This window comes from Abramis brama (genome assembly GCF_963993115.1).
Source record: "Abramis brama genome assembly, chromosome: 20".
Lineage (NCBI taxonomy): Eukaryota > Metazoa > Chordata > Actinopteri > Cypriniformes > Leuciscidae > Abramis > Abramis brama.
The window spans coordinates 3,923,408-3,950,938 of NC_139982.1; the positions used below are offsets into that span (position 1 = coordinate 3,923,408).

At 38.6% G+C, this 27,531-nt stretch overlaps 1 long non-coding RNA gene across 1 annotated transcript in view; it reads left to right on the forward strand.

Moving 5' to 3' along the window:
* Positions 1 to 13,191, forward strand: part of LOC311071450 — a 94,661-nt gene extending 81,470 nt beyond the window's left edge. The window contains exon 2 of the long non-coding RNA XR_014603847.1: positions 11,732 to 13,191. This is a non-coding gene — a long non-coding RNA (uncharacterized lncRNA). The remainder of the gene's footprint in view (positions 1 to 11,731) is intronic.
* The last annotated feature ends 14,340 nt before the right edge of the window (positions 13,192 to 27,531 follow it).

The following is a 27,531-nucleotide window of genomic DNA, read 5'->3' on the forward strand; positions in this document are numbered from 1 at the left end:
GTGGAGGCAGCAGCGGGCCGTCGGGGCAGAATGTGTTTTGTCGCCTCAGTCTGCTTCTGGGTGGTCGAGAACTGTTGGGCGAAGTCCTCGACCGTGCCGCCGAAGAGGCCGGCCTGGGATATGGGGGTGTCAAGGAAACATGTTCGCTCGGCATCCCGCATATCGGCCAGGTTCAGCCAGAGGTGTCTCTCCTGGACCACATTGCTGGACATCACCTGGCCCAGGGAGCGTGCGGTCACTTTCGTCGCCCGGAGAGCGAGATCAGTGGCGGCACACAGCTGATCAAAGAGCCCTGGGTCAGTCCTACCCTCGTGCATGTCCCTGAGCATCTGGGCCTGGTAGACCTGCAGAATGACCATGGCATGCAGAGAGGCGGCTGCTTGCCCCGCGGATCTATAGGATTTCGCCATGAGAGTGGAGGAAAACCTACAGGCTTTGGAGGGGTGCTTAGGGTCGCCACGAGAGGAAACAGAGCGCTCCACCATGGGAAACCCAGTGTACTCTTTTGCAACATTTTGTATATGATGGACACTTTACTATCCCATGAGGCCACAGGAGAGGATTTATGAATGACAGTGAAGCGACGCAACTGGCGATAGTAGATCACATGATAATGATAACATGGCGAATGTAGTACGTCCAGATTACATTCATACTACACACACTCATACTATGAAGAAAATACTCTTTTAGCGGTCGCGGAGTAATTACTCATTAAAAAAGAATAAGTACCTACTCTGTGATTTCAAACGCAGTCCATGTGCTCGATACACTAAACAATCTGAGTTACTGTGAGCCTCGAATCATAAAAGCTGTGTGTGTTCAAGCTTATGTCTCTGATTTTCAAGTAGAGATATACACGCTAATCATTTAGATTTTTTGTATTTGCACAAGTTGCTGTTATTTTATCAAGCTTTGATGGAAATCTTAATGTCTCTCTGTTATGTTACTAGATTATTTATTTTGACACACTACATGAAATTTGTGGAAGTGCCAGTGAATTTCACATGATCGTTGATTATTATTCATTTATGTTTAGGATGGGAAATGTTTAATATCGGTAACAATTTAAAGGTGAACTATTATGCCCATTTTCACATGATGTAATATAAATCTCTGATGTCCTCAGAATGTGTCTGTGTGAAGTTTCAGCTCAAAATACCATCCAGATCATTTATTAAAGCTTGTCAAAGTTGCCCCTTTTTGGGTGTGAGGAAAACGCTACGTTTTTTGTGTGTGTCCCTTTAAATGCAAATGAGCTTCTGCTCCGCCTCCGTTCAGAAGAGGCCGGTCCTTCACACGAGCTTCAGAGACTGGATCAACACAACAGTCGAATTTCTCTCATATTTATGTCTAATTTGAATAATTTGTCATAGTTTCAGACTCATACATTCATACAAACACAACTGCTCACAGACGTGACCTGTTAAAATCCTAGAGATGGTCTGGATCACTCCCTTATCGATGATTACAATCGACAGGTAAGGTTATCTGGGAACGCCAGGAGGCGTTCCTAGGGGAGGGGGTACTGTCACGGTTCATGAATCGGCTGTCTCATTTCTGATGTGTGTGTGTGTCTGTATGTGGGCGTGGTTACTCATTGTAGTGATTAGTGTTGCCAGCTCAATCCCCGTTCCCTTTATATGTGCAGTAATTCCCATCTCATGTTGTCAGATCGTTGTGGTTTCCCCGGTGTCGTGTCCTGTTCCCGTGTGGCTCTCTGTTTCCCTGCTGTGGATTTCGTCGTATGGATTCGTTGTGTTTCGTCACCTCGTCTGGATGTTCCACTGATTCCTGGTTTCCTGAGCACGCTTCACTTCACCACCACCGGAGGCCATCGAAGTCCCTGTGCCACAATCGTCATCTGAGTGTGTTTTCCCGACCTGTGTTTGTGCGTTTTCTGACCATTAATAAACGCCTTTTACTTGCAATTGTATGCGTTCTGATTTCCTCACAAGGTCTTGATGCCCAATTCTGATTGGTTGCCTATATTTTTTTTTGACCGTCCGTTTACACATTCTTTCAGTTGCGACTCATATCCGATTAATGTGTTTACATTAGCCATACTATCTGAAACATCGCGCATGCGTTCTTGCACCATACACTATCCGAGATGGACGAACGCGCAATTTTGATGGTAGCTCTGGGATATATGCGAAGTTCGCCTAACATCCCCATGATTTTGAGGCAGAGGAGGAGGAAAAGGAAAAGGGCCATAATTGCAGCTTGCGCATCTGTTTCAGCTATTGTTTCCACGACCATTCAGAGGAATGTCTGGGTGCGAGAGAGGTCTCAGGATTGGTGGGGGCATATTGTGGCAGGCTTTAATGAGGAGCAGTGGATCCAAAATTTTAGGATGAGCATGCCAACATTTAATATGCTGTGTCAACGTTTGTCCACATTCCTCTCCTACGACGACACAACGTTTCATCGGGCCATCCCTTTGCAGATGCGCGTCGGGGTTGCTCTCTGGTGGCTTGCAACAGGAGCGGACTATCCAGGCCCGGCGCCACGAGGGGGCAAAAGGGGGCATTGCCCCCTCAGATCTGATTTGTGCCCCCTCAGTTTAATTTTTGTATTCATGGTTACAAATGAAATGTTTAACCTTTTGAGCGGTCCAGTCCCATATATGGGATTTTTATTTCAGTGCCCCTGAGAGTACGGTGACGGTCCCACATATGGGATTTAGAATGTTCAGTGACGACATAACTGCCAGACTCAAACTGTGCTTTCGCGCGTTGTTTGGCGCTGAGCCAGAGACGGACGCGCTCAGCGCTGTCATATATCACAACTATGCTGTGTTTTCAACCTCACAATGTTTGTTTTAGGTTTCAGACATTTAAATACGCATAAGCACTAGTAAAACAATACATTTGGAGTTTGTAAAATACACACTGATGTCTGTGGAAGCAACAATAACAATCTATTCAAATATAATTTGCCGACGTGGGTTATTCATATCAGACAAACACAGTGGAAGTAACTATAAAGTTTCATGTATTTCGGGAGAAACTGATGACTCACAGGATTCTCTGAACTGCGGCGCAAAGAAACAGCCATCTCAAGATTAGATTAGATCAAGATTATTTATAAAGGTTTTTAAATGACCAAACACACTCACATACACATTTTTGAGAAGAGATATTTTGAGATCAGATAGTTGATGACATGGTAAGCAAGTTTGTGAATATTTTGAATAAAAAGGGAAAAGGAAATAAAAGCGATACATCCGTCATGTTTATATACTGTCTATGCTGTCAACAGTGTTATTGTGGCTGCGGTGTGTCACGTGACAAATATGACGCGTCGCCATGGAAACATTAAGGGGGAATGTTCTAAAATAACAGTCGCCTTGAAAAAACACACTATGGGGAGTCAGTTAGAATATTAAAATTAAGCGTGAAAGGGTTAATATATGCATAATAAATGACGCTGGCTTATCTTTTTTATAGGCTCGTTTTTTTCCTTATCAGTGCAAAAAAAAAATCAAAATACTAATATTAATTTTTATCTTATATGCTTGTGTTATACATCAATCGATCCTGTTAAGTGTGTATTATTTTTGTGTATATTCACAATAAAAGCAAAGTGTTGTGCTTTTTGCCAAATAAAGAAAAATAAACATGATGTGAGTTCTGCCTTCTCTCTGTCAGTGAAGTCAATCCTGAAACGCGTCCGAAAATGAACCATAACTCAGCGAATTCTCAGTCAAACAGGCATACAGACACACAGGCATGAAGCTTGAATTCTCTTATTTTAAATGAAGTAATTTTTATAAAAAACAAATATTCTCTGTTTATGTAATCTGTATGAAAAGAGCGAGATGTCAGTCGTTCTAATCTCAGCTCATTATGTTTTAATCTGACCCCGCCCACGGAGAGCGCGCGCTATTCAAACGCAAATGAATGAGGCAATCCATGCAAACTGTGAACGCTCCCATATCAGCTCGAGAAAACACATCAAGTTTATTCAGATCATTGTACTTGTTTACACTGTCTCGCAGCGCTGTGAGGAATAATACTTTAGTAATAATAATAATGGAAAATGTACCTCAGAAGTGCTGGTATTTCGAGGAGCAACGGATGGAATACTGTAGTAAGTTTTTTTCATTCTCAAGTGAATCGTGTTTCTGTGTGTGAATGAATGAACGGCAGAGATGCACGCTGTTTACCACAGCTCACAAAAAGACAGTTTAAATTTGAATCGCATTTCTGTGTGTGAATGAATGATCTGCTTTTAGCAAACTGTATTGCTATACTGAGATGAGTAAAAATCGACTGAAATATGTTGAAATAAAATGTATTTGTATAAGCAACGTATTAAACTGCAAATTAACATTTATATTCCTTATAATAAAAACGAAAGACCTATGTTACAGACATATGAAAGACAACATTTCGTTGACTAGTTTTGGATAGATTATATATTTTTACTGTAAAATATCTGCCACCTCAAATAAGCTTTTGTTTGCCAATTTTTGCTCATATGTAAAATATAGTATGTTTTGTCAATGTAGGCTATATTCAAAGTAATGAATCCTTAACTTTGAAATATGTATGATAAAATGTATACTTTAGTTTTTACAAAGAAAGATTACACTTGAATTGTTGTTGTAATTGTAACCTTTTTAATAAAAAAAAAATATATTTACAAGGTAGATGTAAACAAATTTTAAAAGGTAAATATAAGCCTTTTCTTTAAATAATTTTTATTGTGTTTTATTATTGACAAATTTGGGGAGAGGATACATATTCCAAAACTGAAAATACAGTATGAGAATTAACTGCACAATTACTACACATGTTTTCCTTGGATATTATACAATTTGCAAGCACAATTTGTGAAAAAATAAAATAAAAATTGAGATGCTTCCAACTGTGAACCAATGCTCTTGCATTCTTTCTTGTGGCTCAGTGACACACCTGAATGAATGGCTCATTAAGTATGTGGGGCCCATTGTCTCCTCAGGTGTGAACCACTAAATATGCATGATGGTGTTGGATCGTTGACGCCCTTTGCGCATATTGCCTTTCCAAACAAAAAGTGTTTTACAAGATTTAAATCAATGTATTGTGTTATGTGAATGATTAGGCAGGATGATTTTCACATCATTTTGAAGAAAAAACTCTAGGCAACGACATCCATCGTTATCGACATCCATCCATAGTCAAAAGTCTTATTGACACATATTTAGTATGTGTTTTGTGGCCTTATTTCAGAAACTTTAGTTTTTAGTTTTTTCAATAACCATGCATAAACATTATTCTCTCAAAAATACAAACATGTACATGCATGTTGCTCACATATTATGGTAGCCCTGTTTGTGCTAAATAGAGTGTAATTACACCTTTGCCATTAATATGTTTATAAGCAACTGAAAAAAGCACAAATGTCAGGGCATGTCAGAACATCTCAAGGACCCCAAAAACCCCTTAGACCCCAGAGGGTTAATCGAAGGGATGGCATTCTCTGAATTTGCAAGCTGTTGTGGACCACAGATTTTGTTAAGGACATAAATATGTTAAAGGGACACTTCACCCATTTGCATTTAGCTTTCTATTGTTAGAAACCCAGTCATATATTATAATAAACGTGGATTTTTCATTAATTTTTCCCTGAGATGGGTGAAATAAGGATTTAAGTGTTTTACTTCCTGCTTATTATGACGTAAAAATCATCATTTTGCGTCATAATAAGCAGGAAGTCACATTTCATTGAAAAGTGTAGAGACTACAAACACTAGCTCCTCATTATTCCAGGGGGCGGGACCCGCTCACGCTACAGGCCTATTACAGATCAGTGGGTGGGACTTTACTCTCTGAAACTGAAAGCAATATCCTCCATCTTGTTTGAAGCTAAGCTAACAGGCGCTGTGGAGACAGATGTAAAGTTATGACAACAGCGGAGGAGAGTGCTCAATATGATATAAAGGAAGTGGATTTCGGAAGTCTGATGCTTGAATCAGGTGTTTGTGGCTACCTTTACAAGCCGCATTATAGCGAAGAGCAGCCGAGGCAGAAGACCTGCCTGCCGCGGACGAGAAGCCCAGACTGGCTCGAGTTAGGGCGGACTGGTGGCGCCGGTGATCTCACTATGCAACTACGAACCGCTACGAACAGAGATTGAGTCCGTCTGCGGCAAAGGATTTCAACGATGACAATTTCTCCTGGACGAAGTCTCTGAATCAGACGAGGACACGGACGTTTGTGTTGAGAACTATCCTAGTTTCGCACCGCATATGTTCTGACTGAACATCCAGGTACCATGCAATAATTCACCTTTTCGAAAGAAATACAAACGAGGAGTAATGCACTAATGAGTTCGCCAACTAACTAGACATTTTGTGTGAATGTGAAATGAATTTTAAGCTCTGGTGGTAGCTAGTCTTGTAGACGGAAGAGTGATTTCTCTTATAGGCAGATATGCGCTTTCTGGATTAGTGGGAGTGGCTTGCGGAGCTGTGCAATGTGGTGCATTGTGGGAGTTGTTGTCTTTCATACAAATGCATCCTGAAGTTATTTTTTGTCTTTTCTCGGTCACGAAGGCACCAAATTCAAAAATTATTTTACATTTCGACTACATATATGACCCACTTTAAATAAAAAACAATGTTCAAATGGGTGAAATGCCCCTTTAAGGACATAAGGGCATAATTGCACAATATATTGTCATATATGTTGAAATATATTTCTGTTAAGCATCCAGTGGCGGTTCTACATTGAATTACACCCTGGGCGAGACCCCCTTCGAGCTTTTTATTAGCCATTCAGACAATTCAGAAAAACAAAAATGTGCAGGAAATATTGAGGCCTGTATTTATAATATTCTGAATGAAATTTGCGTTATTTGGAAGAAAGTCGAGGTGTGACTGACTTAGATAACTATATGGATCCCCCGTTCCCCCCCCCCCCCCGTTCCATTTGGGAGAGACCCAGAGGTGAACTGTCATCCGCGCCCGCGCCTCCGCGCCCCCTCCCCTTTCCCCTTCTCAAACAAACAGCGTCTGTGCACGACATCTTCTCAGCAAGCAGGGGCGCCTGCAGCTGCAGGGGGCGAAAATTTGCCAATTCCCCACACAGTGAAATGATAGATAATAGAAAACCGCTTCGCGGCGCAGATTGTTTTTTATTTATTTTTTTCTGCTCGTGCCGGCGGCGCCGCCCCCCCAAAAATGCCGCCCCGGGCGATTGCCCGGTTCGCCCGTGCCAAAAACCGCTACTGTAAGCATCCTAACTTCCATTGCATCCTTAGCATAACATATCCAGGTATATAATCTGTGCTTTAAAAGGCTAGTAGCAAGTCATAATGTAATAACTCTAGATAGTATAATAAGTATTACATCATTTTAATAATCTGTTCATAATGTAGTAAATTTCTCAAAATTGTATAAAATATTGAGCTCATAATTGTAGCAACACTGGGTTGTACATTAACAAATAGCTCAAATGTTCTATAGGGAATTTTAATAATTAATCATGAATATGATTAATATATTAAATATTTACAGTTACATTAAATTTATCAAAGTTGAAAATAGATCGATTGCATATGAATAATCAATTACAACGAATTATAATTCCTCATTCATATATCAATCGTCTTATCTCAGATCGATTTATTTGAGATAATCCTTAATGGAAATTAATGTAATTATCAAACAGTTGTTTGTCCAGCAACCAGCCGTAAGATTAACTTATCAACTTCTCAATAAAGTTATCACTTCTTATAATTCAAAGAAAGCTGTTTTCTGGCCATTGAAACAACTCTCCTGTCCTTATAAAATTTAGGTTACTGAAATCGTAACAAGATAAAGCATGTAGCTTAAGATCGAAACATCTCATTGACTTGGTTATATGGGCATTTAAAACAGAGACAATCAAGGATATATGGAATTTTAATAAAACATTACAAGACCAAACGGATAACAGATGAGAGAGAGAGAGAGAGAGAGAGAGAGAGAGAAAGAGAGAGAGAGAGAGAGGATGAAAGAGTGAGCGAGAGAAAGTGGTCCCACTGGACTGAGTCATGAGTGAGATCGAATTTGAGAAGATTTGCTCAAGACATATGAAATGTGTCAAATGATACAAATTACTGCAGTTGGTTGTCGAAATTCAACTCCGTTAGATTGAGAGAATTACAGAGATATGAAACACGTCATTTGGAGATTATAGGAACACAAAGTTACATACGGTATGCATCTTACAAACATTTAAAGTTCGATTCACACACTATCAAGCCATGATATCGGCTACTATGACACAGGGAAATCAAATCCATGTTTATACATTTCTTAAGTGGCTATACCTATAGAAAATATCTGATTGCAGGGTTTATTCCTCTTTCTTTGTCGGAATTCAAGTGAGAGTTGTGTTCCCCTTGAAATTCCTGTTGGGGGGTCATAAAACTTATGACCTAGCAGAGGTAATGTTACAGGAATGTGATCCTGTTAGGGATTCATTCTTTAGAAATACACTTAAGATTCGAAGTTACACCAGAAAACCACACCTCTATTATAAAGCACGAAAATTAATCACACATGCATAATGAAATTGTACATATATCAAAAGGGTATTTCTAAGTTCTAATACAAAGGTGTGTGTGTGTGTGTGTGTGTGTGTGTGTGTGTGTGTGTGTGTATGTATGTGTGTGTGTGTGGGATGACTCAGTCTCCCGGGGGTGCTGTAAAGTGTTATCCTATAGCAGGGGGGTCAGGTTACCGGACCATGTTTCTATTTGAGAACATTACTTAGGAAAAACACTTCCAAGTTACAAATCAGAAAATCATAACCATCGCATAACAGGGCTAACCAGTTATGCAACGCACAAACCTATCAAATACATCTTAGTAATGACTTACATGATGAGTGTAAAGAAACGTTTGTGTGTGTGGAGATCTCCTGGCCACCTGGGTCTCTTTGGTGCAGAGAGAAAGGGGGTTTGGAATTCTTCTGAAGCTTTGCAAAGCTTCAGGAAGATGTATTTGATTGTCTCTCGGGCCATCTGGTCTACTCCCAGGTGCCATAAAGTGTCCGAAAACATTCTAAACCCAGCCATGTCGGAGCCATGATGGTAATTTAGATTGTCGAGAGTCTTGATTTACATATCTCAGTTCAGAGTGTAAAAAAGGCTTTGGGTTTCAGAATAAATGTGCTTAGAAAACACAGAGAGTCCGAATTTGTTAATTCAGAACAAACGAACGAATGATAAATTATTTACATTATAAACTCACAAAAAACATTTCATATTTTCATAATTGTATTAGCTTTTAAAAGTATTAGAAATATTAGTATTTCCTTACAGTACATTTTTAAAAATCTAAATCCAGTTTAAAAATGCCTGCAAAATGCAACAGATTGAATGAAATATGAAATACTTCATACATTATGTGCAGTTTTTACATTATGTGTAGTTATGACATTAAGAGTTACTACAAGGCTCGAAATGATACAGGCTTTTCATCTCAATAGTTTCACAAACATCAATGTTGGATGGCCTGGAAGTGTACATGACTCCAGAGTTCTCAGGAACTCTGACATTTATGACGAGGCAGAAAGAGGAGTGCTCTTTCCCAACGTGAGAGTATTTTTATGATTTTTATATGACATTTCACATTTCTGCTATTAGGATTTAGAATCATGATCTTCATATGCTATAGATATCATAATATAATTTTGTTGTTAATGTGCTTCGATATACTAAAAACATTGACCTGAATTATAAATACTCATGAAGCAGACCTGTACTTTTGATCTGTAAATTGACTGCAGTTACACAATTTCTAATATTTTCACTCAGATCACAGATGAGATCCAAGGTGCCCATCATGCTGCTGGGAGATCCGGCCTACCCACTTCGGCCATGGCTCATGAAGGGTTACCCTGATACGAGAAACCTTACTGAAGACCAGCGCTACTTCAACCAGAGGCTAAGCAGTGCTAGAATGACAGTCGAATGTGCATTTGGTCGATTAAAAGGTAGTTGGAGATGTCTAGCCAAACGTCTTGATGTTGACATAGCTTTGGTCCCCCACTGTTATTGTTACATGTTGCACTCTACATAACATATGTGAGAAGCACAATGAAACACATGGTGAGTACCTCCCTGCAGCTGGCCCTCCTGAAGCAACAGGTGAGGATGGTGACCCAGTGGCTGCTGTGGACACTCAACCATTGAGAGTTCAGGAGGCACTGACCCAGCATTTTGCTACACAGCGCTGAACATGACAATACGGCGAGATAAGAACATGTGAATACCTAATGGAATACGGTATGAAGGCCTTACAGTTATTTGTTATTATTTTTGATACTTATACTCTGTTGTGGTGGTGTACAATCACACTCAAATTACCAAGTTATCGTGTGCCAATAAAATCAAGACCACATTTATTCTTGTTCAACATGTATTTATTTCAACTGTATTCAGATCTAAGTCAAATGTTGAAAAATGAAAGTAACAAGTGCATTTAAGTCTGAATAGATCAAAACAAAGCGTAACTCCTCTAGTTAACACGAGATAGCTCAAATGAACATTGGCTACACATTACAATGATGAAACAAAAAAGGCAATTCTGAACATTCAATTCCCTGAGTACTGATAAATACAAAATTGGATTCAGGTTTTGCCTATCCATTTTCAAAAGTTTCCATATGAACAGCTGAGAAAACAAACTACAGGCAGTTCTTAAACAGCTAGATTATTATTTCTAAACACTATCAATTGTGGGGCTGGGGGCTGAGGCTGAAGACTGTTGGCGGCTGCTTGGCCTTGACTGAGCAGAAATGATGGGCTGAGAGTGTGTGTGGCCCTGGTAAGAGGTTGAAGGTTGGGTGACATGGTGAGAGGAAGGGATGTGTGTCTGAGTGTGTGAATGAGAGGACACAGTAGAAGCATAACCTTCGTTCACTTTGGTGAGGTGTTACTGTTGTGTGTGTTTGATCTGGGTGATAAGGTGCAGTGTGGGTATAATCTGGATGGATGGGAGGAGGTTGTGTGTGATCTTGGTTGAAGTGCTGAGCATTAGTATGATCTGGGTGGAAAGCTGGATTTTGGGTCTGATCTGAGCCGAAAGTGTGTTCTACACAGTCAAGCATGTTTTCATATTCAACATGTCAACATTGATTCCAAAGACCATAATGAACTTTTTTTTATTATTTTACTCTAAATATAGTAAAACTGATTTATTTAGTTCTTGATTTGTCATTGTTAACATGCTTTTAAAGGTGTAGCACAGAACTGAACTCAGAGAAACTGCTGCGTATGACATATGTTTAAAATGATCTACATTCATGATTCTCCAGACAAAACCTAGTGTCTTATCAGCCTGACAAACATGAACAAAAATATTTCACAATTAATAAATATGTGCAATTAATCACTGAATGGTTCAATAACATTATTCTGACAGTAAAATCTTCTATGTAGAGTTTATGAGTTTGTTATCAGCACAAGCTGTTGTAAATCCTGCCCACTTCTTTGCATTGTCAGCACATGCTTCAGTGCTCTGAGAGTGTTTATAGTGCTGTGAGTTTAACACTTCATGACTGAGAGCAGAACAGAACACACTCTTCATCATCACACAAGACTAAACTACAGCAATGAACACAATCAACATCTTCATCTGGACCATTGCACTGTTTATCCAAGGTTTGTGTAATACCGTTTTTACAATAATTATTAATTCTCTTAAAATGTGAAATGTATATTAATCATTTTTGTTTGTGTTTTCTTTCAGAGTGTAGAGGACAGTATACTGTAACTCAGAGTCCATCAATACCAGCAGTTCAACCAGGAGAAGAAATCAGAATAAACTGTAAAACCAGCAGTAATGTGTATTTCTCTAGTCCTTATCATTTATTAGCCTGGTACTCACAGAAACCTGGAGAAGCTCCTAAACTCCTCATATATTTTGCAACAACCCGTTATACTGGAACTTCATCTAGATTCAGTGGCAGTGGATCTGGCAGTGATTTTACTCTGACCATCAGTGGAGTCCAGACTGAAGATACAGGAGATTATTACTGTCAGAGTAGACACAGGATCAACAGTAAAAATGTGTTCACACAGTGACAAAGAGTCGTACAAAAACCTCTGTCAGTCAGACGTCACAGTGACTGCACTGATACAGCTGAGAGAAACTGCAGCTGCTGATGGAGGATCACAAACTACACAATATCAATGTTTAGTTCAAAGTTTCTAAAGACTTTAAAAATATACATTTATCGATAGTAATTTATTTCATATGAAATAAGAGTTAGTGCTGATATTCCTAAACCACAAAACCATTCTGCTGCTCTTTCCTAAACATCCGTGTTTCACGATGCAGGTGAAAATGTGATATTTTGAGTCAAAGGCTTGTTCATATTTTGTTAAAGGTAATTAAAAATTGGTTTCCATTTGTTGGCATGACTAGATTCAGATGTTTAATATAATTGAAGTTGGTTGTCCATCATAGAGATAATCACCATATTTATAATGAAACCATCATATTTAAACACATGATATTAATCATGAAATATTAGGGGTGTGACGGGACAGCTTTTCACCTCAACTAGAAATATCATGTTTTAATGTCATGTTTTAATATCGCGAGATCTCGTCACACCCCTAATATTTATTGTTACTGCATTAATGGGATCTCCTTAATCAAAGCTTTCACAATCTTTAATTTTTACCTTTTTTTTCTGTTATTAAACAAAAATACATTTCTTAGTAATTCCTTCTAAACGATTTGTTAATACTTGAGTCATTACTGTATTACCATGATCTTGACTTGAGAATTAATTATGCATCATGCATTACCTCACACCTTGACAACAGCATCGCCATTGGCTAGTAAATGTTCTAGTTTACTAATATAGATATAATATAGCTATTTAGATAGAGTGTTAAAGTGCAACAGTGTTTTTTCTATATTCCACCAGGAGCATCAGCAACAGCACCAACTCAGCAGGATTCCCTACAAAAAATGAAGGAAGAAAATGCTTTTTTAAAAGCTAAAATGAAGTTCCTTGAGGATAAATGGAAGGACATCGAAAGTGAGAGAGATTTCCTACGTCGCAGTCTGACCAATACCTTACAACCCGTTATAAGTTATACTTAGTAATGTGTACTACAAATACTGTTGGCTCTTATGAGAAAGTGTTTGATGTTCCTCATTTTTAATCTGCTTTGAATAAATGTGTCTGCTCATAATTGCTACTGTACAGTAAATGGTCATCGCACTTTCACCTCAAAAAAGTGTTAAAATGTACAAGTGTTAAACAAGTGATATTAATGAACTTTTTACTGTGGAAAATGTACAGAGTCTACATTCAAACATATCCTGGCATAAAAGGGCTCAGTGTACTGTAGTCTGAGGCCTGTCTGTTCTTGTTGTTTTAAAGTTAGATCTTGTGGTGTTCGTTAACAAAGGTAGCAGAATATTTAATTTAACAATGACATCAAAGCTGGTAAATGTGGAAGAAATGAAATGTAATCTTAATATGATTTGGTTTGTATTCCTTATCAGCCTTGTCAGCAAAGGAAGACATGATGGGAGCTCCTGCAAATCCAAATTTGATGATGCTATATCACAGTCTGGGCTTAGGGTTAGGGTTAGAGTTAGGGTTAGGGTTAGGGTCACGGAAGATGACCTTCACACAGAAAGGGAAAAAAGGAAAAGAGAAGAGGATAAAAAACTTTGCAAAGTTGACTCCTCGTCCTCCTGTGTCTCATCATCCTCATCCTCATCTCAGTCCTCTTCATCCCCTGCACCCCGTAAATCCAGCAAACACGAATGCAAACAAAAAGCAGAAATTCACAAGAGGAATGTATTTTAGATGTGCTTACAGTAATTGTTGTGTACAGTAGGGGTGTAATGGCTCAGATTACTCACGGTTCTGGTTTTTATCACGGTTTTAGGGTCACGGTCTCGGTATAGTTCGCTATGTGCTAAGTTCAGTAAAACACAGGACAATTGAGGCTTTTTATTCGTTTGAATAACTAAATTAATGCTAGGTCTGACTATATAAGTGACTATATTCTGATTATAAACTAAGTATTACACTATTGATGCTGTTAAAGCTTCCTCAGAACATTGAAGATGCCGACACATCAACAAGTGATGTTTTCCGGCTGGCTTATATTATGCGGATGTTCTTACGAACGTTACGTGCATATGGTCAGTTGTCAAATAAAAACAAAGAAAATAAGAGCACAAATGAATACAATAGAGCAAAGATACAAATAAAATAAGCAATGCTTTTCGGGTTGATCAGGTGTCTAACTGTAGTGTTCAGGTACAGAAATTTAATGAAGTAATCAAATATAAAAAATAACACTGCATATTAGAGGTCTACACAGGTCCAAAAATTCCAAAAACCCGAACCCGGCGGGAAGACACAGACCCGACTGGACCCAATTGTCACATATTCCACACAAGTTGCGAAAAATAAAACTTTTTTGTCTTACCTAATTTTAGTAGTTGTCGTCTCCCTTCCTTGCACCTGCCTGACTGTGATGCATTACAATTCTCCGACAAGAAAGTTGTATCCATGTTATTCCTCTCGTTATTCCAAGCTTAATCCACTTATTATTTCAGCTTCAAAAGTGCACTTGATGTCACAGTGACAGATGAAAAATGCAACTTTGCAGATTTGCATTTCGACCCGAGTTAACTTTGACTGTTTGCCCTTTTGAACTATAATAACGATTGCTCGTTTAGTGCCATGGCCGCTGACATTAGCATTATTTATTTGCTATCATCTCTGTGCTCTCTGCGCTGAGTCTGACCACCAACACTTTAAGATTAAACAAGACATATACTGGGAACATATACTGGGATTAAATGTATACATACTGGGAACTATATTCTCAGAAGGCGAAGCACTGCTACTTCCGCGGAGTGATTTACTCCAACTCTGAGCGAAGACTCTGCTCTTCACCACGGGGCTTCTCAGACGCTGCAAGTAAATCACTCCGCCCAAGTAGCAGTGCTTCGCCTTCTGAGAATATAGTTCCCAGTGTGTATACGGTTAGAAGATGGCTGTGTCTTGTTATTTGGACACGCTGTGACTATACACATCACAACATGTAAATAGGAAAATGTTGGCGTTATTTTGCCACTTATTGGGAGCAGTATGCTAGCTGGAGCCGTTTACCTCCAGTCTTTGTGCTAAGCTAGGCTAGCGGTGGGTGCGTCAGACAGAGTTACGGCACGCACGGAGATTGAGAAGGGTGTGTATGGACTTAACTAACTCTGGGGGATACGGGGAATAAGCTAAAGTCCCAAAAAGTCGGCGTGTTCCTTTAAACAGACCCGGGACACGAAGTAATAGATTGGGACCCGATCCGGACACGGAAAACAGTCTCAACTAATCGAGCCACGAACGCCGTGCTACGTTAGATTTCACAAACGTAATTCCTATCAACAAGCTCACTTACCACGGCGTTCGTGACTCGATTGGTTGAGACTGTTTCCCAAGATGGATCCTGTCTGTAAACGCGTAATGTACTGTCTTTATAAACTATCTTCTTATTAAACTGTCTCTACACTAACAAAGTTCTCAATGCTTCGGTTTGCATGTAGGGACCCTCATTATGCTACCGTGTTAGTGTGAGGCTATTTTGAGCCTTGTTAGTGGTATTAACTAGCGATTTACTTTTACTTACTCTGTGCCCCATATACTAGTGTTATGAGCTAATCTGTTTTTAGAGATAAAACTCTTTACATTCGATTTTCATGAAAACGCATCCCAAGGAACGATCGACTCAGTAACCATGTGTTAATTACCCCTAGGTTCATTTTTCACTGGAGTTGTCCTTTAAGGTATTGCAGAGGTATACATTTTGTGAAACATTGGTTTTGTTTTCTCAGTGGTGAAGATGAAGAGCACAGAGAGAAAGTAAATGTCTCTAGAGCAGGTCAAGAGAACAGGTAGGACTGGCCACGCAGGATATTATGAATTACAGAACATTACAGATTAGGGTTGTAGACTTAGTTATTGGTTTGTCTTGTAAAAATCCAACGCATGGAAAGATGGAGAGCCACACCCTCAAAATGACATCAGAGGAGCGGAGATAGATATAACAGCAGAATGCAGAGATGCAACAGAGGAGGTAACAGAGGAAAGACCTTCCTCAGAGCACCCATCAGACTGGCCTGCACCCCCTCACATTATTGACACTTTTAGGCAAAAATTGACTGAGAAAGGGCCTTTGAAATGTCCTGATGGGCCATATCCTAGATCAGAGAAGAGTAACAGGCACTTTTCTAAAGCTTATTGTTATTGCTTATTATCAAATGGGGAGAGAATTGAGCGAGACTGGTTGTTGTATTCCATGAAATCAAATAAAGTGTATTGCTTTGCATGTAAATTATTTGGTGGAGCCAAAGCATGTGACAAACGGCTTGTGTTGGGATACAACAACTGGCAATGTCTATCAAAAACCCCACAGCATCATGAAACAAGTAACCATCATATAGACCAGGGGTCGGCAAGTATCTTTGGCCGCGGGCCAGTATTTTTTTTAGCCAGTAGATGGCGGGCCAGCTACACAGAGTAGGCCTATGGATACCAATGAAATACTCTTATATAGGCCTATAATCGCGGAATATGATGGGTCCGTCACCGTCCATGGATCATTCGTTCAATCGTTTTTTCAAATTAAAACCAAAAATAAAAAGATGAAAAACGACTTGTTTTTCCATTATTTATTTCCTGAACTAAATTGAAAAAACAAATAACGACGGGTTTTCTGATTTTCTGATTGTGCTCAGATCAAAAATAGAAAAAATTAATTACTGGATTTGACAAATTTTAATTTAGATTTAGAATTTTGAATTTAACACCTTAGGCATCTATATCAAGGAAATCATTTTAAACAGATGAAGTAGGCTACTATTGTGGTAACAGATTACAGCCATTTTAATAAAGGTGTGAATATAGTGCCTCATTCGCTTACAGTCCGACTTATGAACTTTATTCCTTTTTTTATTATTATTATTTATTCGGGACACACACATACACACCTAAGGTTTAAGGAGGTCTGTGCGGGACTGTTTTTTTCCGTCCCGCTCCCACAAGGTTCTATTCAGCAACCGCTTAAAATACACTCTGTGTTCACCCGCTTTATTTCCCGACCTGACGGGTCCGCAAAATTTAGATCTCGTTTCCATAATCTCACATTCAAATGTCTCTAACGGAAAGAAGGAGATTAAGTAGCCTATAACAATTATAAATGCTATACAAAAATTGTGTTCGTGTCAATGTAAATATTATTTTAACATTGTACTGTCAGCAGAGAAAAAAATGCCACAGGAAAAAATGTATGAAATATAAATAACATAAATTAAATAGGACAAAGCCTATCACTCAAATTTCTAAGCAACATAAACGAAAATCATATTGCCCTACTGACAAATGAAGTAGGCTATTTTCTGCCAAACTATTTCAAACATGCTTGCAAAAAAAGAATGTTGTTGACTGACAATGGTTTCAGTACCAAACAGCTCCTCAGAGCTAGGTGTACAGGTGGTCAGAATGAAGTGCGGATACGCTGTCAAAAGATGTTGAGAGTGGGCTATTAATAGTTTAACAATTGTCAGTCAGACCGCCCGCTCCGTCCAAAGTACACCAGAGTTCTGACCGCTACCGTCTTTTGACGCGCGAATGGACACAAAGTGGTCAAGCGTATAACTAGACGCTGCAGGCGCGAATTTGACGCGCTATTCGCGTCCAGTGTGAACGCACAGTTATACTTTAAAATGTAATCCCGCGCCGCATGATTCCCTATGGGCGTTTCACACAGTATGCGGCGGTGAAATCGCCGCGCGACTACGGCTTTTCTCAAGTAATGGAAGAGTTTTGTGCAGCATTTAGGACTTCCAAAATAATCCTGGCGGGCCGCCAGTTGTCGTTCCCTGATATAGATGCTTACCTTTCATGGAAAGAATTGGCAACTTGCTTGGGAAGAACAATTGACAGTGAATTGCAAAAGGTGATTGCAGCAGAAAAGTCCCGCTGGAAAAATGTATTGACAAGATGATTGACTGCATTCCTTTTTTAGCTGAAAGAAACTTGGCCCTGAGAGGGAAGAAAGAACAATTGGGGAACACTAAAAATGGCAATTTCCTTGGCTTAATTGAGCATAAGACAAACATCTTCCAAAAAAGTAATATCTTACCTGTCGTGGTGTACTCAAAATAAGTTTTTGCAGTCTATATCTGCATGCATTGTCAGCAAAATCTGTACACTCATAACAAATATTTTGCTGTTGAATTTGACTGCACTCCTGACACTTCAAAACAGGAGCAGGCCTCTGTTATAATAAGATATGTCCACACAGATGAAGTGTGCAGGAATCATTTGTTGGTTTCACTGCTGTGAAGGACACAACTGGTCAGGGCCTAGCAGAGAAACTGATTGAAGTGATTGAGAAGAATTTAGGATTGGAGTTAAGGAATTGTCTTGCGCTTTCAGCTTGGGGGAGCTCAGGATGCCTTGGAAAAGCTTGAAAAAGTGTCTAAAGATGGTAAAATTACATCAGAGGCTAAATCACTATCCAAAGAAATTGTGCGCATGGAATTTCTTGATTTCTTGTGTGTTTGTCAATTTGGTATGACATTTTGTCTGAGATCACACATGTAAGCAAGGCACTACAAGCAGCAGATGTGTCTTTGGACACAGCCATTATGCTGGTCAGTTCTCTGAAAGACTTCTTGGTTCAGTACAGACAGGAGGGATTTCAGAAATCCATGTCCATAGCAAACAGAATTGCAACTGAATTGAATGCTTGCACAGAGTTCAGGAGAAAAAATGATGAAGCTGTTATTTCAGATGAAATAAGGGCTACACTTATAGACCATGTCGTGAACCATGGTCTCTCATTGAGAGAGGCAGGGTTGAGGGTGCAACCCAATCTGCAAAGATCCACAGTGGCATCTGTAATGCGAATGTTCCATCATACAAACAGGTGAGAGTTACATCCTTACAGTAAATGAAAACATTACAGGAATTTATTTTGTATTGCAACTATAGAATATTTACACAGATATATATTACAGTAAGTTTGACTGTAAAATATATTTTTACAACAGGACCCAAAGGCTGCCCCCAACAGGAGGAAGAGGAAAAATATTTTCAGATGCGCAGGAAAATGCTATTGTTGACATGGTTGTTGTCAACAATGCAATAAAACTGCGGGAGATTCAAGATAGAGTGCTGGCTGATAATGATATATTTGAAAATGTTAATTCTGTCAGCACAACAACTATTGCTCGAGTCCTACAGAAACACCAAGTTACAATGAAACAGTTATACACTGTACCGTTCGAGAGAAACAGTGAACGGGTAAAAGAGCAAAGATACCAATATGTCCAGGTAAGACGTCTGAGGTTACATACACAGCTATAAAAAATATTTACAGTAAAAAAAACACTAGCATTGCTACAGTAAAACTGTGCACTTACTGTTTTTCAGAGAGTAATGGAGGTGGAAGCACTGGAAACACCACATTCATTTGTATTTATCGATGAAGCTGGATTTAACCTTGCCAAAACACGGCGCAGAGGAAGGAATGTTATAGGTCAAAGGGCCACTGTGGAGGTTCCAGGCCAAAGGGGGGGAAATATCACCATGTGTGCTGCAATGGCCAATGATGGTTTGCGTCTCAACACACCACTCATTGGCTCATACAACACAGAAAGGCTTATAGCTTTCCTAGAACAGATCTATGCTCAGCTAGTGCCAGCAGAACAGGGGGAGCCAGTAAGAAACCCCCAAGTCTTTGTCATAGTTTGCGATAACGTTGCTTTTCACCACTCTGCATCTGTCACAGATTGGTTTGCAGCACATCGCAGATTTATGGTTTGTACCTGCCTGCATATTCACCCTTCCTCAACCCAATAGAGGAGTTTTTCTCTGCCTGGAGGTGGAAAGTGTTTGGTCACCACCCACATGACCAAATGTCTCTTTTGGAAGCCATGCGTGCCGGATGTGAGGAAATGAGTCCAGAGGACTGCCAGGGATGGATAAGGCACTCCAGAAGGTTCTTCCTCAGGTGCATGGCAAGAGAGAACATTAGATGTGATGTTGATAAAAACCTGTGGCCTGATGCTAGAGAGAGGCAGGATTAGCCCCTCAATTATTTGTTCGAATTACAGTATGTACTTTTAGTTTCTACCTTTTTTTTCTCATTACTGTAATTCTGTAAATTATACAGACTTGAAGCAAACTGCTAATTTTCATTTACCTTAAAGAATTTTTATGTTCTAAAAATTTAAATAAATCATGTGAAAGAATGTCACTCTTTTCTTTGAAGAAAATATTACTTTGTATGAAGTCACTGAAATTGTTCAAACTGTAAAGATGAAAAGTTTGTATTTTCTGTATTGGTGTTTGATGCTAGTGTTTTTACTCTCAGTGTGTTCTGAGTGACAGTGTGTGTTATCTCAGTGAGGGTTGTGCAGAGTGTTTGGCTGCACTGAGCCTGTTTTGAGCCGTGTGTTAAGAGTTGTGTTGCTTGGAGTGAGTTTTGCAGGTGATGTGAACTGTTTAGCTCAGGTGACTGTTGGTAGTGCAGACTGTAGTTAGAGTTTTGCACATGTGACTCCAGTTGTGCTCACTGTCGTTTAGCAATCGGAAAAAAACTGTAAATCATACCCTTCATTCAACTATGAACAATTATTGCTTTTATAACATCTGATGAAATACTTGAAAAAAGTACAAAAGCAAGGCATGGCAAAGTGATACACATTTATTGTTTCTTTCATATTCAATTGTAATCAATTGTTTTTAAAATATACTTTATGTACTTTTACTACTACTTTTATTAGTTAAATTGTGTTCTGAATTGTATATTTGTTACACTTTGAAGCAGTTTGAAAAGTGTTAAGACAAAAAAAAAAAAAGTATGCTTATAAAAAAAGTATGCTTATAGTTACAGTTGGAAATATTTTGGCACCATCACATGCCTATTTTAAGATATAGTTGGATTGACTCCAGAGGCCATATAACTTCTCTATGGATATCTTTCAATTTTATTTGTATTGTGTGTGTGTGTGTGTGTTCCTGGTAACAGTTGCAAGGACATGTTTTTGGCCCCCATGAGGAAAAGAGCTCATAGTTTATTTTATTTTTTGAAAATGTAAAAATACAGAAAGTTTTCTGTGAAGGGAAGGTTTAGGGGTAGGGTTAGTGTAAGGCGAGAGAATATACAGTTTGTACAGAATAAAAACCATTGTCTATGTAATGTCCTCATAATTATAGGAATACCAGTGTGTGAGTGTGTGTGTGCTTTCAGGTAAATATATTTTACAAAGACTATATTCACGAGGCCAATTCTATATATGCTATAAACCACACTCAAGCATCCTCATAAAGCAAAATGCTTTGAAAAATAATTTTTAGTGTAAAAAAGCAGGACGTTTTTTTGTTAGCATTTGGGGATAGAGTATTTAGTGCCAAGAAAAAGTATGTGAATCCTTTAGTTAGTTTTCTGCATTAATTGGTCAATGTCATATTCATCAGAATCATAAGTATAGACAAACACAATGTGCTTAAGATAATATCATACACAAATTATAATCATGTCTTGATTCTTGGGGGGGGCGCCAACCATGATCTTGCATAACCCTCAGCAAATGTACAGTTGCGCCCCTGCACAACCCTGATATTATTTTTGTTAATTGTTAGTTTTCATGATCAATAAAATAAAGCAAACGATTCAGTCAAACATAAGTCAGCTCTCTAGAAGGCTACAATGTTAAAGTTAAATAGCCTAAATATATAAAGTTATGAAACTTAGCCCTCAGCCAAAACGATCTGCCAGGGAACAAACTATAGATTCCTGAGACCAAAGATCGCCCGTTAGATACACAAGACAAGTTATATCTCATGTTTAACCACTAGACTAGAGACATCAGAGCCAGTGGCAAACGTCAGAAGCACTAGCCGAGGAAAGGCTGATCTCGACGGGTGCATGAGCGCTGAGCGCCCGGGGATCGCCTGGATCTCACAACTCTGAAAACCTCAGAACAAATGTTCAGACAGGTGCCATTTTTATAAATAAACCACCGATTTGAGCTTTATACAACTACATTCTCACCAGAAAAAATCTTAAAACTACAGTTCGTGACACAATAACAGCAGTATCTTTAAATTATGCAGGTTTTCTCCTCTGCTATTGGTGCGAGATGCATTCTGGGATAACTGGCTGTCTCAAGTCCGCACAAGTCACCTCTCGATGCATCCTCGATAAAAGCGGCAGATCAAGAATACATCCGGGGATTTGAACTGGACTTGGCTAGATGTGAACTTTGAATTGGAACAGTGAATTACTTGGGCAGCGACTGATGACGTTTCACAAGCACACAAGAACACAAGTACAGACAATAACGCATATTGAGAAACGGCTCTGCACATATTGTGTGTCTCCCTATCAAACACCTGATCAACTCATCAGCTCATCAGTAGAGACTCCAAGACCTGAAATGGTTGTGTCAGATTAGAGACATTGTTGGGGAACCATTGATCTAGAGTTTCATGACTGAACTCGATATTTATTTTTAACTGTGTGTATTTGTGTGTAAATGTGTGTGTCAGTATATTTAATGTTACTGTGCTTCGGCCATTTAAAGCCGTTCTTTAACCCTGTCAGTAAAGCTGTTTGACTCTGATGAGTCTGAGGTGAGTCTGTATCTCGTCCTGATCTCTCTTCGGTCTCGTCGTGAGCTCACAGTCTACAGCAGCTTTTGCAGTCAGAGGGTGTTTTATATGATCAGCACATGCTTCACTCTGCATGTGTTTATAGCTCTATGAACTGAACATGACATGATCAAGAGCTCTTCTTCATCAACCAACAAACATGACTTTCAGCATCATCTTCCTCTTGACTCTGGCAGTGTTTAGTTCAGGTTTGAATAATGATTTATGATTGTATGACACTAATAACACTATATCATTACAATCAACATCACTCTTGTGTTTATGAAGAGAATGAGTCACTGTTTCAATATGATCATCATGTTTTAGGTGTAATATATGATCCTGTCAATCAAACTGAACAGACTGCATTCAGTCACTTCTGCTGTCTGGACGTGATGCTTTCCATTTGAGACACAGAAACTTTTACATTCTTACACAATTACTGTCACAACGGATGATTCTTGATTTATGATCATGTTTTTTAAATTATTGTTATTATATTTTTATATTTAAAATACCATCACCTTTGCAGAAGTGAAAGTGTTCCAGTCCAGATCATGTAACAAATCAAAGAGTGAGACTGAAAAGCCCATTTGCATTGTCAGGGTGGAGTGATTGTGATCCTCTCAGAATAGAGCAGCTCTGTCTCCAGAGACCATGTTCAAACCCCAAGAGCTTTATTTGACATTTACTGCTACATCAACCTTCTGAAAAGCACCTGCATCTTCATCTGTTAGTTGAATGATGTTGTCAGACACAAAGTGAACTTGTTGAGAAGCTTTATTGAATGTTGCAGCAAACACAGCAGATTGAAAGATCACACACACACACACACACACACACACTCTTTCAGTATTGAGTTGTAAATCACTCCAGCTGCAGCACTAGACTCATGTGAATCCTGCCTGACACAGGACACTCAGATACGGCTCATCTTCAGGAGAGAAACATCAGCACTCAGAGCTCTTGTGGAACGAGACCTCATGAGGAGCTCCATCATGTGTTACTCTGCAGACGTACAGCTCTCCCTCTTCCCAGCGTGCTTTGCTGAGGGTCAGGACGCTACTGCGGCTGTAGCGGCCGTCCTGCTGGCTCTCTGCGCTGGTCAGAACCCCCTCGGTGACCTCTGACCCGTCCAGTGTCCAGCTCACCAGCGCCCCCTGTGGAGAGTAAGAGCTGAGCAGGCAGAGCAGTGCGGCTGAGTCTCCAGAGATCTGCAGAGAAGAGGGCGGCAGCAGAGACACTGAGGGCTTCACTGTGGGACCAGCTGCAGGAGACAAACACAACACATTCACACACACACACACACACACACACACACACACACACACACACACACACACACTTTGTTTAAAGCTTTCATACATATTGCATTATTAAAGTATTTTTAATGCATTAATTATGCACTGCTATATACATTAAAATGCATGTATGATCTCATCAATAAGTGTAACAGCAGTTATAACACATATTATCTATATACTATCAGGCCGATCTGACTGCTTTAATTCCAGCAATTATTCACTCTGAACATAAATATCTTAAATTTTGAGATATTCGCCTGAACTGAAAATGTAACTCAATTTCAAACAGAGTTAAAACACAATTGAATCACACAGAATGAACAAAACACTGAATTATAAGCACAACATGAGCAAAAGAGATTCAGTATCATTGACTGAACTACAGAAAGAAGCAACATTTACATTCTGATGTCAAATCTCTTTTTTCCATGTATGATTTCTACAATAAAAGATGAACTAAATATGAACTCAGTGTAGAAATAAAAGACGGAAAACAAACCTGTAATAAACTGATTAAACTCATAGTGAGACACAGTGTGGAAATATGTTTAGAATTCCTTTTTTGTTGAAAGTCTTTATACATATTGCATTATAAAAAGTATTTTTAATGCATTAATTATATATTGTTTTACACATTATAATGCATGTATGATTTCATCACTAATTGTAACCACAGTTTAACACATTATAATATTATATATTCATTGTTACACCTTCCAAAAAAGTAATATAAACTCATGACAAACTATAAATTATAATTATTTATGAAAACATATTACAGTATAACATACGCTATTGATTCCTTTATAATGCATTATACTTAAAGGCTTTAATTTAATAATATAAATTTTTATTAAATTTAATTTATAATTTTAACGCATTTTAACTTTGTTACAAATATTTATGAAAAGATAAAATATATAATAAAATCTATCTAAATCAATCTAAATAATATATAAAATAATCTACATTAATGATAACATATATGACATTATAACATACTTTATTGATACCTTTAATAATGCATTATACATAAAGGCTTCAAGTAAAGTTTTGCCACAATATCTAATAATCATTATTATTAATAAATGTTGTTCTTGTTTCAACTGTAAAACACTTTCTGAAATCTAATTATTATTTTTTTTCATTAGGTGATTAAATAGACTTACATTTGATCACCAGTTTAGTTCCTCCACCGAATGTGTACCACAGTGATACAATCTAATGAAACGCTCGTACAAAAACCTCTATTCCACTCGAGTGAACACACACTCCAGCAGAGAGAGAGAAACAACACTTCAACACACTGATATTAGAAGATCCTCAGCTCTTCTCAACACTCACTCATTCAGATTTGACTAAATGCTTTCTGATATAACACTGTTTAAAGAAATATATTTGATGAGCTGTGACCTCTGAGGTGACCTTTGACCTCTTTGATCATGGATGATGTTGTGGAGTTTCTCATAATGATGCTTCTGTTCTTCATATGCAGATCAATCATCATGATTCACAGAAAAACCTGCAGCTTCAAATAAATGAATCAATAATTCTGAACATTTCAGATGCACATTGTTTAATATATAATGACCTGATTATGAGTCCTGATGAACTTCATGCATGTGGAAAATGTGGGAAAAATAGACCATAATGGACTTTTTTATTATGACTCTAAATATAGTAAAACTGGTTTATTTAGTTCTTGATTTCTCATTGTTAACATGCTTGTAAAGGTGTAGCACAGAACTGAACTCAGAGAAACTGCTGCGTATGACATATGTTTAAAATGATCTACATTCATGATTCTCCAGACAAAACCTAGTGTCTTATCAGCCTGACAAACATAAACAAAAATATTTCACAATTAATAAATATGTGCAATTAATCACTAAATGGTTCAATAACATTATTCTGAAAGTAAAATCTTCTATGTAGAGTTTATGAGTTTGTTATCAGCACAAGCTGTTGTAAATCCTGCCCACTTCTTTGCATTGTCAGCACATGCTTCAGTGCTCTGAGAGTGTTTATAGTGCTGTGAGTTTAACACTTCATGACTGAGAGCAGAACAGAACACACTCTTCATCATCACACAAGACTAAACTACAGCAATGAACACAATCAACATCTTCATCTGGACCATTGCACTGTTTATTCAAGGTAAGATGTAAAAACTGACTCTGGTTTTGGTGTTTTTGTAAAAGTATATGATGATAATAGTTTTAAACACTAATTATTTTTCTTTTCTCTTCTTCAGAATCCAGAGGAGTGACTCTGACTCAACCTGAAGTTAAAACTGTCCAACAGAGTCAAACAGCAACAATAGAGTGTAATATAGATGTAGGAATATACAGCAGCTACTTATACTGGTATCAGCAGAAACCTGGAGAAGCTCCTAAACTCCTGATTTATCAAATAAACAACCTTTATACTGGAACTCCATCTAGATTCAGTGGCAGTGGAACAGCAAGTACTGGACGAGATTTTACTCTGACCATCAGTGGAGTCCAGACTGAAGATACAGGAGATTATTACTGTAAGAGTATACACTGTCCTAGTAGCTGTGTGTTCACACAGTGATAAAGAGTCGTACAAAAACCTCTGTCAGTCAGACGTCACAGTGACTGCACTGATACAGCTGAGAGAAACTGCAGCTGCTGATGGAGGATCACAAACTACACAATATCAATGTTTAGTTCAAAGTTTCTAAAGTATTCATACAAAATATACATTTACCGATAGTAATTTATTTGATATGAAATAATAGTGCTGATATTCCTAAACCACAAAACCAATTGAAGTTGGGTGTCCATCATAGAGATAATCAAGTCAAGTCAAGTCATCTTCATTTATATAGCGCTTTTATCAATGTAGATTGTCTCAAAGCAGCTTTACAGAGATAAGCGTATAGTTTAAGGTAACAGAGATTGTTTTGGCTTTATAGCGGTTCTTTAATTAAGTTATTTTCCAGCTATAGTTAGTTTTGATTGATTTGCTTCCGTCGCAACGATCATTTGTTGTTAAATTAGGGGCCGCTAAGACGACACCATTCTCTCTACACAGACTTTAAACGCGAACCTGTGAGAAACGCTGATGGCGTTCAGATGCGCATTAAGAATGGGTTCTATAGTTATGTGCGTTTGAGTATACGCAGGTTTGGAATTCCCTACAAGCCAAGCCTAAACAAAGTACTTGTCTTTCCTTATAGATTTTGATAAAGAATTTTATTTTATTTTGTCGCTTTGGGGTAGAAACGCGAAACTAATTTTCCCGACAATGCCTTATCTGTAGAGTGGTAAAGGGATCCTCCATAGGGAGAGACTAGTTGGCACTTCAGCACTGCATTGGATCGGGTCCAGGCGAAGGTCCTTCGTCAGATCTGGATACGGCCCGGATCCGGCAGGCTGCAGGAAAACCTCGGGATAAACAAAGACACTAAAATTAGCGTAGATGCCATTCTTCTCATGATGTCACGAGTACATCAGGAATTATGGGAAGTGTTCCCGGTTCCAGCTGACCTAATCTATGCAGCCTAACATTGAACTATA